Source organism: Ostrinia nubilalis, chromosome 16, assembly GCF_963855985.1.
Source record: "Ostrinia nubilalis chromosome 16, ilOstNubi1.1, whole genome shotgun sequence".
Taxonomy (NCBI): domain Eukaryota; kingdom Metazoa; phylum Arthropoda; class Insecta; order Lepidoptera; family Crambidae; genus Ostrinia; species Ostrinia nubilalis.
In genome coordinates, this window is record NC_087103.1 from 6,021,362 (window position 1) to 6,038,214 (window position 16,853).

The window sequence follows — 16,853 nt, forward strand, 5'->3', positions numbered from 1 at the left end:
TCGGCGAAGTATTGCGCGCGCAGATTTTGACAGCGTGAAATACCTACTTTAGCAGAAATACCAAGCCTTAATTACATTGAGCTCAAAGCGGCGCGTAGGCTTCCGCCTTTGACATGGTTACGGTAGTTTGCTCGCGTTGTTGTTACACGGTATCGCGGTATTTAGGTAGAGCTGACAAAATACGATATAATTTATTGTCGTAATAAAATTAATCATATTGTTAGGTAGGTAAGTACCTACGGTAAAGCAATTTTGGACTTGGACTTATTTTCAGTCTGAATACAGATATGGTCAATTGGTGATAAACCATACCTACCCTAAAGATCATTCAATACGTCTAATTAAAGTAAAGAAAATAATAAAAAGGCATTATATGCCTTCGAAGACTGATGAAATGAAAGAAAATTAAGGGAGCAAGATGATTAATGGTGTCTTAATTGGATTGCTTTTCAAAATTACTTATCAAAATATCTTTAATGTATTGCATTAATGAATTTAATAAATATTTATACTAATGAACTATTCAACCACGAGACTCGTGTTGCTAACCAAAGCTTATAAAATCTAAAGATATACTTTCAGCTTATTATTCATAAAACAAACCAGACTAGTCGTTCCACATGGCTATCCAATTTCAAGTGTCATTGTATTTCAAGACAGATACGGGTAATTTTAAAATGGAACCCAGTGAATCGCCACAATCTTCAGACGGGCGGCATTATACGCGGGTGAGCCATTCAGCGCGGGGCGACGACGAGTCTGCCATTTTCCGTATTTTCTCATAGAATATGAAAATATCAGTGACAAGGCGACGCTGCGTCTATCTGTGCGGCTGGCCGCTATTCAGCTGTCGCGATCCGATTCTGAATGAAGCTTGCCTCACTCCTACATTTGACTAGCCATTGTTTTGGCGAAATATTAGGATTCGGTCAGCGTAGAGTTAGTGAGTCACACAGAAACGGTTTTTGTGCATCGATCGAAAAGGTCAGTATATTTCTACGAAGAGAAAACTTTGTTGGGTGTACTTTTAGGCACGCTTAAAATACGAAAGTAGGTATTGTTTTATGAAAATAGGTAGTGCCTAATTAATCTTTAACTACCCTCTGGCATTTTGCGAGTTAACGATGTTTATTGCGTCTTGCTTTGTCTAATGAAAGCCTGCGTAATTCTAACTATACTCTATTTGTCGTTATCGAATAAACAGAAACCGTCGCAGAAATGGCAAACTAAAATAAGTCGTTAGTTAGCCTCAACTTTTAGCCATATTTTATTAGAGATGTGGTTTGGCTTTCTAAATTGGTCTGTAGACGCTATATTTGGCAGCTTTGCAGTTGACAGCTGTAGGGCTGTAGCTCTTCACTAAGTGGAAAAGGAAAGAAAATAAATTGAATTTTGTTTTTAGACTGATACAACGAATCGCTGCCTTTTTCAGTTGGTCGGCTACAGTACTTTAGCACCAGTTTACGAGCTCTCTCTTTACTCAAGTTTTGTAAAAATAAGAACAGTTAACAAAGTTATTCAACCCAAAACTCGATCTTTTTCCGTCGCTTGTACGCACAACAACCTATAATATCCTTATTACGGCTTGGATAAAACATTCGATAATGAGGGGTTCCACCATTGTTTGTGCCATAAACATTCCCAGTATTCAAGAAACCCGGAACCGAGTGTAGCGGGTGACCTTTAGCTGAAACATTATGACGTCACAAAGCGAGCGGAGCCCTAGCAAGCCGTTTATTACTTGTGTTTCAATAGCCTCGCACGCTAAACCTCTACTTTCTGGCAATTAGAAACCTTTGTCACGAACTAGAATAAATTACAAAAAAGTATAGTTTTTAGCATATTCATGCAGGTACAATTATTAAATTGCGACAATTAAGAGCCTTGGACTGCACACACATACAGACTTAATTGTCCTGATTAGCCTTCAGTTGTACTTTTACTGTTATCACTACATAAAAAATTAAAAAACAACACGCTAGACTTATCCTGTTTATAACTTAATAGGAATTATTGTTGTAAATAATAAAATATGTACATCAGAGGCAGTAGCAAATGTCTTTGAGTCTTCTGGTTTAAATAAATCCATTAAAATGTTGCGTACAAAGTTTACATAATACAACTTGAAATTACTTTAATCTCTTACGTCATTGATATTCTACGGCCAATAAGAGCTAAAAACTATTCGGATTAAAAATGATGACTTTAAGTTAGTTTATCGGTGAAATTCCATTCGTTTTCGGTACTACTATTTTCATTTTTCGCGACTATTATTAGAGATCGACCTAAAAGGTAGCTTTCACAGTAATAGACCAATCAAAGTAATTGTTTTTCATCGTGTACTGAAAAAACACAGCTATATGCTTGTTGGAGTGAGCTATATCGACCAAGCTGTCTCGAGGTTGTTCACCCGTGGTGGCTAGACATACATACTTGTTTGGAGCCTTATTGAATTGCAAGTATGAAATGCAGCTCACTTCAGAACTTAAACGATATTGCATCTCGTATGTAGTTTTATTCGTAGACAGACAAAGTACAGAAATTCACTCGGAATCGGAATATCTTATTCTAACTTCTTTTGAGTAAAAATAAGTTACTATGACACTCGAGTTAATCCACATTCAGCACCATAGCCTCCCCTTCTACAAGACCCTCTACAAATGTCTAAACGTCACTTAACCCTTTTAGCACCAGTTCTTTTGTTTTTGAGAAGATGTTCCCAAATTTTTATATTAATTAAATTATAGTCCAGTCGTTTGGTACAAATTAACGTGGTTACCTGGAAAGTGTTCCGGGAGTTTTGAAAATTGGTGATTAAAATAGATTTCGCTATGCTCTCTGTTAGTCTGTTAGTTAAGTGTGATTGCCGCGCTCGTTGCGAAATTGGAAAAATGCTGCCTTAGAGAAGATTTTTGATAGTTACATTCTTTCCTATTTCGTCGTTACAGCCAAATGACGTCCACTGCTGGACAAAGGCGAGAGGCCTTTGGGTGGCATAATAATGGTTACTTTTTTAGCGCCTAGTTTGAAATGTGATTGAACGATGACAACTAACAACAGTTGTCAGTTAGGTAAAATTTTATTTTAGTTGGAAAAAGACAAAAAGTGGTAAATGGGTTAACGTGCGGGGGCTGCAAAATCATGTTGTGACGTCACGCGCGAATATTGGAAATTTTTGAAAATTTTAAAAAGTCCGTAAACTTCTCGAGGCTCTATCTTCGGTAATACTGGATGGATTGAGGTGAAATAAAAACTAGTGTAAGATCTAAACTTTAAATTAAGTCATAATTTAACTTAATATTGCAACTTATGCGTGTTGTCCATTGTACATCTTGAGATTTTGAAGGTGAAAAAGAAGTTAAAAGTTAAATACGACCAATTATAAATCTCGGTTAGGAATATTAAGCTGCCTCTTTTTCACTTTAAGGTAGAGCGCCTCAGTGACTAAACTGATGTTGTTATCCGATTTTACGAGTCACGGATATAAATAAAATTAGGAAGGGTCACTATATTAACAGCTAATTCTCTAGGAAAGATAGCTTGCTATTAATACTTTTATTGACGTAGTAAATGTACATTATAGTCTGAGCCATCACAAAAGTTCGTGAACGATTTTACAGGATTGGCGATAAAAAGTTACTCATGGCTCTACCTTTCTCTTTCTTTAAAGCTGAGATGCGGGTATAGGGGAGATATAGGTACAAGGGAGGTATTGAGTCAATATATCAAAGAGTGAACAGGAAAAAAAAATTAGAATACATAAAGTTTTTTCATTTAAGTAAATAGCGTCACCTTACAGAGCATTTCATTAATATACGAATCGGATAACAATAATGCTGAAGCGAATCAACCTATCAATAAATCGAGATCTTATTTAATTCGGTATTTTTAATATAAAAAGAGTTCCATATAATTCATGCTGGCTTTTGACAGTGTGCTAGTATTGATTTCCTCGGGGCGAAGTCAACCGGGGTCAACGAACATTACTGTCTTCGCAGGTCGATAGGATACCACGGCAAAAGGCAACCATTTCCAGAACAAAGGTAACTGAGGTACTGACTTCCATTCATTTTGCGGGTCTATTGACACTTAAAAGCAGTGGCCAGGCCATCATACGGACGATGACCTATCCACTGCAGTATATTCCGTATATTATGTAGTCTTTTATACGTATACAATTATAATCACGAGGTGCATGACTTGCCGGGTACCTAATGATAAATAAGTAAACATTTATGATTAGACCCATGTCATCGATAAAAATATTTTCTTTTGCCTTTTTCTTCATTTTCCATCAGTTAAGTACTTTTTGAGTTTTAAATGACTTGATAGTTTCAGAGGTTTACTGTTCTATCATCTTACTTACTTAGTTACTATAGTTAGTAAAACATGATTATTCCTAAAAGATATTCCATTATCATAACTCCCAATCGTTATTTTTAATGCTCTGTTTTTATCCAACATTCCTTGACTTATTTCAACCGACACTCTTGTTGGGAACTTATGAATAAATTACCATGGTTAGTGCGTGTGGGAGTAGTTGTTGGATAATTTCATTATTTCGCCGAATCCATTCTACGTGGCGTCAACTTCCATCGCAATATCCATTTGGTTAGTTGTTTACAGGTAGTTAATTCGCGGGCATATTATAATTTAAGGACAAATTGCTTATATTAGTGCGATTAGTGATTGTTTGAAATGTGTCTAGGTACCTACACTTTGTTTAACAGCATAGCGTTAGTTGTTATTGACTAAAAACTAAAACAAATTAGTTGCTTCTGTCAATAAAGAGCCGAATTGGTGTTTTGTTTTACATTTATATAAAAAAAACTAGCTATGCCCGCGACTTCGTACGCGTGAAAATAATTTGAATAATATTTAATCCTAAATAAATAAATAAATTTCTCGTTTTTGCAAAAAATTTCCTAACTGCTTCGCCCCTATTGGCCTTTCGTGATAAATGGGCTATCCAACACAAAAAAAAAAACAAATCGGACCAGTAGTTCCTGAAATTAGCGCGTTCAAGCAAATAAAAATACCAGCCATACTCTTCAGCTTTATAATATTAGTGTAGATAAATCTTTCTCATATTTATCGGCCGGCACCAGCCTCACAGCTAACCCATTTCGAATCAATGGTGTTTGATAACGCGCCGCCCGCGAGACGTTGCGCATTTACACCAACAACTTTCTTCCCACGCCGTTATCGATCTAACCGCTCTAATGTGCTTCTCTTGTGAGAATCTAGTACATTGGAAAATCCAGCCAACTAGCGATAAATGAAAGCCATCAATTATTGGAAGATTTAGCTTTCCGTTTGAAGAAATCCGCAACAAAGTTATTCAAAACAGATGAGTAATGCGAAAGTGGTCTCGGTCTAGTTAGTTGTTTGTTTATTCTAAAGGACTCTATCAACCAAGTCTGTCGACAACCTGGTGGCTTTATTTCAAAAGAAACATGTCGACGACTTGTTGTTCTATGAATTTCGACGACTCATGTCAGCGGGTTTGGTGTGTAGACTGCATTATGGGACGGTGAAATTCCACACAAACAAAACTCACTTGCGGTCGCAACTCCGCAATAAATATAGACAGTTCAATTCCGCCCTGACACTATCGATTGCTTGAGTGAGCTCGACTTGCGATAAACTACTTAGATAACTAACTTTTAACTATCTGAGAAGGACTCGCCAACTTTCGAATTAGATTGGACGCTAACAGTGCGTCACAACACCCAGTCGCCTAGTCGTAGCGTAATTATTTCACTTTCTATTTATATTCCATTCTATTTATTAAACGTATTGTCAACAAACTTTCTGGTCGATTTATAGCATCAGATAAACAACAATGTCTGAGCAAAACAAAACAACAGTGACTGAGCAACGCTGCAAACATTGTACCGCCCACACAGCTACTTAATCGTAGCTACGAGGCCGTAGCTCGTAGCGGCGCGTAGCGTTGACGACTACGCATTCTTGCTACGAAATTAGACATACGTGGGACTCTTGAAAGATAATTGCGTATTCTTAGAGGCTTTGTTGATACGCAATACCAGCCAATATATTGTGAATTGAGAATTTATTGCAAAGCTTATTTAAGATGGCGTGAGGACTTTATTGATATACTCGTAGAGCTTTCGATGTTTCAGTATATTAATTTAAAATCCGCCCTCTTAACAGCGACTCAATTTTTTCCATATTTTTTATCCACAACGAGGAAGATTCACGTGACATACAAAAATTACTGCGGTAGGTTATTATTGCCATAAAATGTTGGGTTTATTACATGTGTTAGCTCGAACTATTATTTCTATTTTCGTATAAATTCAATACAACACACAATATACCTATTGAATTTTAAAAAAGATCTTGTTTAACTGCGTCAGTTTAGTTCTGCGGTGCCAGAATGGGGAGGCAGAGGGAGTGTGGGTTTGTGACGCGAAGCCAATCAGATATACAATGTATACGAGGTAACTATGTGGAAAATCGCGTCATTCATTAGTTCCGTGCACTATACGGATAAGTCAATTCAATATCGGATATAATCGTGTTTATTTTTAGTAGTAATGTGAGTGTGACGTAGGTGCGTATTACAGAACGAAGTTCAATAGTCGATTAATTTCCAAGGATACATAAGGTTTTTGATTAATTTTGAAGAGGTCAGAGGTGATCATTTCACCTTACCTACTTACAAATAATACTTCTAACCAAGATTTGTTGAAAAAGATGAGTCAATTTTTTAAATCGGCAGAAATGAAATGTTAGCGACTCAATCGTTTTCTTAAAAGTATTCTTATACAACAATTAGTAGACAACACGTTATTCAAACATACGTGTATTAAGAAAATGCCTTCATAATATTCTTAATCGTAGTAGTACATAATCGGCTGAGTGAGCATTTACCAGTAGGCTCTGAGCAAATCAAGTTAGTGCCGAGCGAGGAGGCGTGGTGTCGGGTTGCATTACAAGCCGACGCCACTAATGCAACGCGTGAGCCGATTGTATACAATGTACAGGGTAGGTCAAGTGTCGTATCAATGCAGAAATCAACTTTATTTCGTGCGAGATAAGGCCAAAATTGCGCATTACAAGCCGATGCCACTAATGCAACGCGTGAGCCGATTGTGTACAATGTACAGGGTAGGTCAAGTGTCGTATCAATGCAGAAATCACCCTTATTTTGTGCGAGATAAAGCCGAATTTGTGCATTACAAGGCGATGCTTGTGGCGATGCCACTAATGCAACGCGTGAGCCGATTGTGTACAATATACACTGGGTAGGCCAAGTTTTGTTTTCATGCGGAAATCACCCTTATTTCATGCGAGATAAGGGCGAACTTAATGTGCAGTTAAGGGTAGAGGGGAGGGAAAGGTCAGCTGCGTTGGATTTCTAGACATAGGTACCTACTTAATCTTGAAAAATATGTTTGTTTCATAGTCATTTAAATAAGCGATTGAGTGAAGGAATGAGGCTAAATGTGACCTAGTTAGAAAATATTCTGAAATCTAGCAAACTCATAAATTCATGTAATTTTGGTATACCGATAAGTACTTGTTTAGTTTGGATTAATGCTCTGTATATGATTTTATTTTAATTATACATGTTCGATTTAACACTTTGTTATTATTTCATCGAAATTTCGTCAAATTAATACCTACCAAGCGTAGGTATTCATTTGTACTAGTATTTCGATATATTGAAAAAATATTACTTACAATCTATCACTTTCAGTTTCAGGCCTAGAGCGATTCTAATAACTTCTAGTCGATTTATCGTCAAGGATCTCTTATGAACCGTAATATTGTATTTACACAAAAGTTCAACAGTGCGTAATCAGATCGGTTGGAGTGGCTCAAGTGAAATGCTCGATGCTACTTATGAATACCGTATATTAACTGTAATGTTATTTACCTTTGTAAATAAATAAGAGATTCATTTCTAAAATTTGTTTGTGAAGAACTTCTAAGTGGCTAAAATTATTTATTAATGTCTATTCTACTGTGATTTGGCCACTTACGTAGGTACGATACAAACATCATTAGCTGTTAATAACATTGTTGACATTCCACTAGCTCGCACAAAGCGTTTCGATAACTCTTTTATAATGCGATAAGCCCGCCAGTCTTTCCCGAACACTATAGTCTGAGTATTTTCAAGGCGTGAGTGAATAAGCACTTACAGGGCAATTTAACCATGATCCTAAACTGCATCTCACTTAACATCAGGTGCGATGCCGGTCAAAAACCTGCCTAGTTATACATAAAAAAATACTGTAAGAACTGTAAAAACAAATGCGGACTCATCAAAGGAGGTTTAATCACCGCAGTTTTTTTCGTGGAACAAGAAAACTCATCGGTGCTATTGCTATTTCACAAAAGAATGACTGTGCAGCGTATTCCAGGGATATTATCCGTCAGCTTATTCTTTAGGGGGAATTCTGGGAACGAGCCTGATTAACTGCCGCGATGAGTCAAAGGAAATGTTCTCAGTGTGGGACGGCAAACTGGCTGCCTGGAATCTGAACCAGAACCTAACACAGTACAGTTTATTTATATACAGTACAGTTAATGGCGTAGGTATACAGCTAATAGCAAATAAGTACTACCTGTAGTAATACTGATTACGGCTTTAATTTATTGAATTAATGAAATTTTGAATTCTTAATTGGGTTGACGTAGTGTAGGGTATTTAAATAAGGTATTAAAAACAATATTTTATAAAAACTTAATACTATAGTTTACCTCAACCACAATAGACAATACATTTTCACAACTTGTATGGCACTAAAGATGAACTTAGCCTACCATAATAGTAAGCTTTTTACACAAAACGACATGTTTATTAGATCTGTATTTTTAATAAATGATTCGTTAATTATTATAATAGGTATGTACTACGAGTACATGAGTTTGTTTTATTTGAAAGACAGATTAATTAATCACAATCAATCAATGGCCTGTAGCGGCGTCCCAAGCGCCCAGTCTGACCTTAACCCAAGGCATCTCACGCAAGTAGGTCACATCCTTTGAAGGCTAATGTAAATGTAAAGCTACGCGGTATCTAAGCCTTAATAAGAAGGTGGTAATATAGTTCCCACCTTATTTTTATCCTTATTTTCTTATCTTAAGGTCCAAAAAACGTAGGGGAATAAGTTTACTTTCTAATATCTGTTGTCTTAACCCATAACAACACAGAGGGAAAATATTCCCACCTTTTTTAACCTTATTTTCTTGTCATAAGGTTTCAAAAATGTAAACTTGCTGTCTCCGTTTCAGGCCTAAATGTGTCCATGCGGTGTATCAACTATACTTTACCGTGCTTTATCCCTTTTACGGCTCCGCCATCCAAAAGAGACGGTATTTGGAATACAACGGACGCAAATGAGGTCAACCAACGCAACAGCCTTTTGAGATGTTGGTGTGGCCTGTAACTGAATCGATTTTGAGTTACTAATGACTAAATGAACCAGAGCGACTAGATTAATTTAATCACCTAATATTTGCTTTAGAATTCGTGAAGAGCTGTGCATGGAGTAATGGAAATTCTAAGTGTAATATGAGGAAAAAAAAGGAATTTAGCCCAATGAATTTTAACATCATTATGATTGAGGACATTTTGTGATAATAAAATGAAGAACTTTAAAAGCCAAAGTAAATTAAGACACTTTTTAAACAGATTAGCGACCAGAAACAAGGAAACCTTCCATTAAAATCGTGTATTTAGAATTTTGCCCGGAAAATTTTAAGGAAAATTATTTTTGGAAAACAAACTAATATTCTTTATTATCATCCTGGTTTTATTCCATGTGATTGGTAACTGTCATGTACATTTTGTAATAATAGTAACTCACAGGATTACTTCGAAATCAAAAACAAATTAACTAGTTGGTCTTTATTATATTTCAGTCAGTTTATGTTATTAGCAACTTATGTGTGAGTAAAGTTATCGTTGTTAAAAATGGGAACAAGATCTCCAAGTTTCGAGTTACTCAAGAGTCCCCGGGGACAGAAAGGAAGGTGGTCGGGGAATATCCTAAGCCCCACCTGTTACAATTCAACTAGATTTCAGACTCCCTTAGGCATATAGCATGTCACACGGTTCGGTCTTGACCTACTTTCACTGAGTTTAGGACTTTATTGCGCTGAATTTCAGAAATGGCGAAGGCTCTAAGTCGTTGCGTATTGATTACTGGACGTAATGGACCTTATGGGTTTTATGGCTCGAAATAACTGCTTGCTCAAACGACGCGTATTGCCCACGAGTTTAACGATAATATTTGACGATGTAATGTTTAAAACATAGGTGCTACAACAACTTTCTTGTTGAAGTAGAAAACAAACTTAGAATAAGCTATTTTGTACAAGAATGTTTGGATAATATTATCAGGAAAGTTTTCCAATGCTACTGTAGATATTGTGTAAATAGGCCAAGGCTGACCCATAGGTTATGGTAACTTTATGTAACATAGCAAACAAAGATCCGGAATATCTCATTTTATTCTGCCCTAATAATTTTATGGCGTCAAATAAACCAAAGATTGAGCCGTTTACTATTTCCTTTTTTGTTTATAAAATATAGGTGCAATATATTCCGTTAATTACCTACTTTCAGCAGTATAAAGTAAGTTAAGTTAACTCAATAAATAAACAGTAATAATATCTTTGTGAGATATACCTAGGTATTAGTTAGTACCTATCGGCTATACTTACGTTGGGGAGGCCTAATGTTCTGAGGGAGGTTAATGATCATAAAGCTGTCTCTTGGCTATTTAAATTTGATGTGCTAAGTAGGGATACGTACTATTATTAGATTCGACACATGAGAAATTGACGCGTTAACGGTTACATGTTCGTTAATGTCACTCATCTGGCACGTACGTTATATATGATTTATTAAAAGTTAAATCGTAAAAAAGGCGTAGGCGAGGCTATTTAGGGGCCCAAGAATAAGTCGGTCTGGCAATAAAGGCCAAGGTTGCTTGCCGATGAAGTTTACTCTAAGTTCCAGATTAAAACAGCCGAGAAATACTCGTAATGTATTTCCTGTAACAAACAAAGGAGCAGTGTGCCTACCATGAGTTTACTTTAGGTGAGCTCGCTAGCGAATACGTCAAAAAATTCTATAAAGATTTTATTTCTTGAAAGTAGCCGCTAGGGGCGCTGCACAATATGTCATACATTTAAATGTCATTTTTTTACGCAGTCGCTAGCGAGCACACCTAACGTAAACTCATGGTAGGCACACTGTTTGTAAACTCGGAGAAAATTAAAAAGTCTTCGAGTTTTCTTACGCTGAGAAGTTTTATGAATAATGCAATATGTACATAGCCAATTGTGTGTAGTAGGAGCCTAGGTCTGTTTTCCGAATAATAATTATGTAGTTACAAGTAACAATTTTAGGATTCGTGCTAGTAAGGCGTGTTGAATACGAGAAAAATGTAAAACACTGTATTTCAAACAAGTCTTTAGCTAAACAAGGTCAAGGGAACAAAAGGCGCTAAAAAGCGAACAAAAGGCTCAAATCTTGGCTAAACGGGTTTGAAGGTGAGATTTTTTGTGAGACGAACCGAATCTTTGTAGGCTAATTTTATGAATGGCCGTAATTAGTCCCTTAGCGGTGGGAGATGCGGTGCGGCGCCATCGATCCGGCCCGGGCACAGATAGCGCGCCTGTAGCTGTCTTTACACCACTGTCAACACTGACCTTTACAACTTTTGACGAAATCGGATCCCTTCCCATCGAACTTTAGCCAACCAAACACTGGTTTTCTGCATTGCGGTATTAAGTTTCTGTTAGGAAACTTTCAACACTTTAACAACATCTTAATTTCTTCGCAGAGTTCAGTGTCGATCTCTGTGATAGATAAACTTACTTTTTTTAGTATAAATATTTTAATAAACACCTGGTCTGCCTTTTTAGAACCTATGCGGATAGGTCGGCATCGATCCACGACCCGGTCAACGCCAAACAGCTCGCCTGGCGGTTTCAATTCACTTTACGCCACATGACAGAAGAAGAGAGAGAAAAGAAAAGAGAAACTGTTTTCGTCTATTACGAGGTAATTACGTTCTTAATGTAGGTATTTGGTCAGCTAACGTCTTGTTTCCATGGACCAGTATGGCCACTAGATATAGCCTCTCTATATTGTCAAGACGTAGTAAATAAAACACTTCTTTAAATAGATCGATAAACGGTCGCATTCATCCATCTTACCGCACCTTGCTTTTCTTAGAATCCAATCGGTTCTCGACGTTAAAATAAAATAAAGTTGTATTTGTTAGCATTAATCGTCGTAATAAACTATAGAGATTTTATAACTTTATTGTTGGCAAAACACACCATATATGTATAAAGTACTCCTAACTAACAAAAGCTTAGATTAGTAGGTATGCTTGAAAGCGAAATTTTCACTAATCTTCTTTTATCTTTTTTATCTGTACTTTTTATCTACAATGCTAAAAAAGGTTTTGTCGACAAAACTCCAAACTAATCTTTGACTCGCATCAAGCAAGATGATGCTTAAACACCCTTGATGTATCAAGTGTCGGTCTTAAAGGTTTTTTTAGATAGATCCTGATGGCTTGATCAATCACGGTATAATTAGTGAGGATCCGCGGCGGAACCGCGGCGGGGCGATCGATCCGCCGACCCGGTCAACGGTTACAGGCACATAGGGTTGCCCTGTTTTAAGCTCCCACAACATTGGAGACTTCACAAGTTGTTAATCTCCAAGAACGTTCCCACTGGAAACTTTCCAAAGTCGTAACGCATTTCTTGGATTTATCATTTACACCAAATGCTGAAATATTTTTTAGAATCAAAGCCTTCCATTTTTGGAAACCAAGAAATTAGATTGTATATTTTTATTTCTATTTTACTCAAATTTACGTTCCGTTCAGAATGTTCACCATTAGCCTAAATTACACCGAAGTACTAGAGCAGTTGAGTGAGATTTTGGCGATAAAAGTACATTTAATCACTAATGGATATGATCCGGTCTATCAGACGATTGACCTAAAATCTGGCAACATCTCGCACAAGTGATTAATCATGGCAACCCTAGCAAGTCGCGCCAGTTTTTTCCATCGCAATACGTAAAGTTCACCGATATGGGATGTCCATCCAAGCTTTCTTTTCGGAGAAAATGTTATGTGCTTCGAGCTCGTATAACTTCGGAAGAGGCTGTTGAATTTATCGGAACTTTCATTTTTCTTTGTGAGAAAACTTATAAGCTTTCATAATGAAAAGGTATCAGGTTATTGACGTTCCGTTTCAATAAGAATTTTATTACTCGCATTTTATTAAATTTTTACTTGATTATTTCTGATTTAATAATTCCCTTTTAATAGATAAGAATGCTTTTTTCTTTTACTCATTATGATATTGTAAAATAAATTAGAAACTTGACCTGACTTTGAGAAAACGTATTTCAAAGAGCTTACGAATAAAGTACTTAAAACTTAGGTAGGTACTCTGAAAATAATAAAATGCATAATTGAAAAATTTTTTAAGCAAATAATTAAAATAGCCCATCATGATTTTTTTCCTCGAAAATAAATGAAATTGTTTTAATATAGTATGCCTGGTGACGACTAACTGTAAACTTTCCAAAAAAATGCTCATGCTAAAACAAACGTGCTGAAAATCGCTAGTCCAAGAACGTTTAGTAAATATTACTTAGCAAAACATTGGTAAAACAGAACAACAAACGGCATGTCATGTCGTGTCGCCCTCGCTATCGACCACGCGTTCGCCGAAACGATCTATTTTAATCGACACATCATAGCTAGGTGCTATTATTGACGTCAGTAAAACTACATGTACTTTCAGACTGTTATATTGCGACTCTTTTTACGTCTGAATGTAAGACTAAAATGATTTTAGGTATAAACTAAAATATTATTTCAACATCATTTCAGCCAATGGCAGTCAGGGACGGGACGTAAGCCGTCCTCCAAGGAGCGCCACAAAGCGATGGTACTATTACGGCCTACATTTGCCGAGGCCCCGTCTTCACTCGAAGAGGTAAGCATCTTAAATCCTTACAATGTAAAACTTATTTGATAACAATATGATAAAGCTTTCTAAGCACGGAAGATTAGCCTATTTATCCCACTACAGAGCAACGGTTCCGACCTTATTGTTGGGCTTATAAATATACCACCACGAGGCCTACTTATTTTGACAACTCGAGCCTTAAATAACGTCTTTTATCTTCTGGGTAGTAAAGATGTACTGAATAAATCCACAATTTTGAAGAAAGTTAAAAGTTATATCGCTAAAATTTCATTTTCAATACAGTGCCTTGTTTTGTTTCAAGGTCTACAGAAACAAGGCAACATTTTGAAGTAATACCGGCCATATTGTAATCACTTCAAGGCTAATTTGGTCTTACAACTTCTGCAGTATATTAAAGTTGTGTGCATAATTATTCGAAGAAACTTTTCTTGTTTATGAAAAGGAAATCGAGGTGTTAACTTTACGTTTTGTTAACTTGGTAATTAAGGTTTTTCCACGACTGGAGGTTTTATAGAAAAGGTAAAGACAATCCCAATATCTATCTCATCTAACGTCTTTTAAAATAGACAATAGACAGTTATTATACTTATCTTGCAACTTTCTTCACGTTTAGTAGCTGTTTACTATAGTGTGTGAAATAAAACTTCAAATACATTAATAATTTCAAATCTCAATATATTCTGCAGCGCACCGTGTTCCGCGAACCGAGCTTATAAGGGAAAGAACGCGCATTGCGACATTATTACCCGATACTACGAGCACCGGCACGACAGAGGCTTTGTTGAATAATAATGCAGTTATTGAAACAAATTGGGCTAATTGCTTTATTGGATGTATGGAAACTGGATTTTCTCTCGCATTTTTATGTATGAAATAAAAAAATCTCATTTTTTTAATGAATTTCTTAAGCCAGAATAATTTCATCATTTTTTTTTAACTTTCGTGTTCCATTTCGACTTATACATATAGAAAGACACGGGTCTTAACGCGACATTTATTATGAGTTACATTATCTGCCAGTCTGCTTGTGACCACGGCTCCAGAATAGCAACCGAAACGTCAAGCCGTGAGTACATCTCATTAATAAATGTCGCGTTAAGAAAGACAGTAATTTCATCATTATCATCATATGATTCAGCTTTTAGTGATGCTGGTTTAATATCTTTCAATATTTATTAGAATGAAAAAAGTGAAGTAAAGAAACCCGCCTCGTGTTAGAAACGCTCAATCCAACAAATAAACTGTAACTTGTTAAAAACAAGTCACTGAGATCATTTACTCGTATCTCTTTCACTGATGTCTTTTGTGCATTTGTGGTGACAATTTCCTTGTACACCTACTTACTTGTATAAGAGCTGTTTTTTCAATCGTTGGATAACTTTTAACTGAAGAATAAGTTTGGCTGATTGAAAGTTTAAGTATGGAAAATACGTCAAAATGATAATTTTATCCATCAGTTAAAAATATCCGACAATTGAAAAATCAGCCCTAAGGAAAATAAATACATTTTGTTTTGTTTGAATAAGTTTGGCAATCTCAAGCCTCGAATTAGTGAGTCAACTGATGAGTAATATTCTATTTTTTTGATAAATAAGAAAGTTTCAGCAAGTTAATGCCATATTTCAAATGTTCGGACAAAAGTTTTGGTGTGATTTATCATTTTAGGGTTGCATTACAACTTCCAAGAAATGTAAGATAAGTATACCTTATAGTTTTTGTTACTTTGGATTTAAAGGTTATCAAGAGGGGAGAAAAGAAAAAGGAAGTAAGGAAAATGCTGAGAAGCTATCTCTACCCTGATGCTTAAAGATTCCTTACTTAAAACAACCTGTATTTTTCTTTTGAAGCAAGTAAACGTACGTAGTACGGGCAGTTTTTTAAACAATTTAATCAAGGGTCGAGAACTTGTTTGTTTGTTTACTTTATTTAGATTTTATTCTTAGCCAGTTTAAAAGTAAAACCGTATCGAGGTGAAAGTAAAAGAAACTGTTATTATGACGTTGTTAAGATAACCTATTTTTGAATTTATGCCTAAACAATAGCGAAAATTATAATTAGGCATGTGCTATAACTCTCAGAATTATTATTCTGTAACCGGTTTACTTTAACTAAATACCAAGAACTCGCAATTGAAATAGGACTATTATTACTTACTTAACTGAAATATAATAATTTACTGGAATAGCAACACACTGACATATTGTAATACAGTATAAAGTCGGTATAAATTAGAGATGAAACGGATATCCGGTAACTATCCGGTAGGCCGGATATCCGGCCTAAATTTACTATCCGGCCGGATACCGGATATTAAAAAACTACGACAATTTCCTATTAATAAAATGATAATACATTAATCTTTGAGGTATACATTATATAATAAAAATAATATCATCATCATCATCATCATCATGTCAGCCATAGAACGTCCACTGCTGAACATAGGCCTCCCCTAATGCTTTCCACATTGATCGATTGGTAGCGGCCTGCATCCAGGCAGCATAAAAATAATAATGACGGCTTTTATTTAAAGTCCAAAAAGTTACAGAAAAGCCATATTAAGGCCAAAAAATTCAAAAACTAATTTCTTTTTCTGGGCTATTCACTCTAATGACGAATACTTACATAAATAGTAAATATCTGATAATGTCGAAATATTAACAAATAAAAAAGGCGATCTTTTTTTCACTGATGGTCTGATAGTAGTAGTTAGGGAGGCGAGGTAGCTAAATGGCGTAATTCAACGGCGCCGTCGAGACCTATCAAAATCGAAAGATAAAATAATTTCGAAAAGAAAAGCTCGTATGGCAAAAACCATTTTAGCGGTGGGTTTGGCG

The 16,853-nt window shown here is 36.0% G+C and overlaps 1 long non-coding RNA gene across 1 annotated transcript in view; it reads left to right on the forward strand.

Moving 5' to 3' along the window:
* The window catches only part of LOC135079291 (uncharacterized), a 27,986-nt gene extending 15,989 nt beyond the window's left edge, over positions 1 to 11,997 (forward strand). The window contains exon 3 of the long non-coding RNA XR_010258772.1: positions 11,917 to 11,997. This is a non-coding gene — a long non-coding RNA (uncharacterized LOC135079291). The remainder of the gene's footprint in view (positions 1 to 11,916) is intronic.
* The last annotated feature ends 4,856 nt before the right edge of the window (positions 11,998 to 16,853 follow it).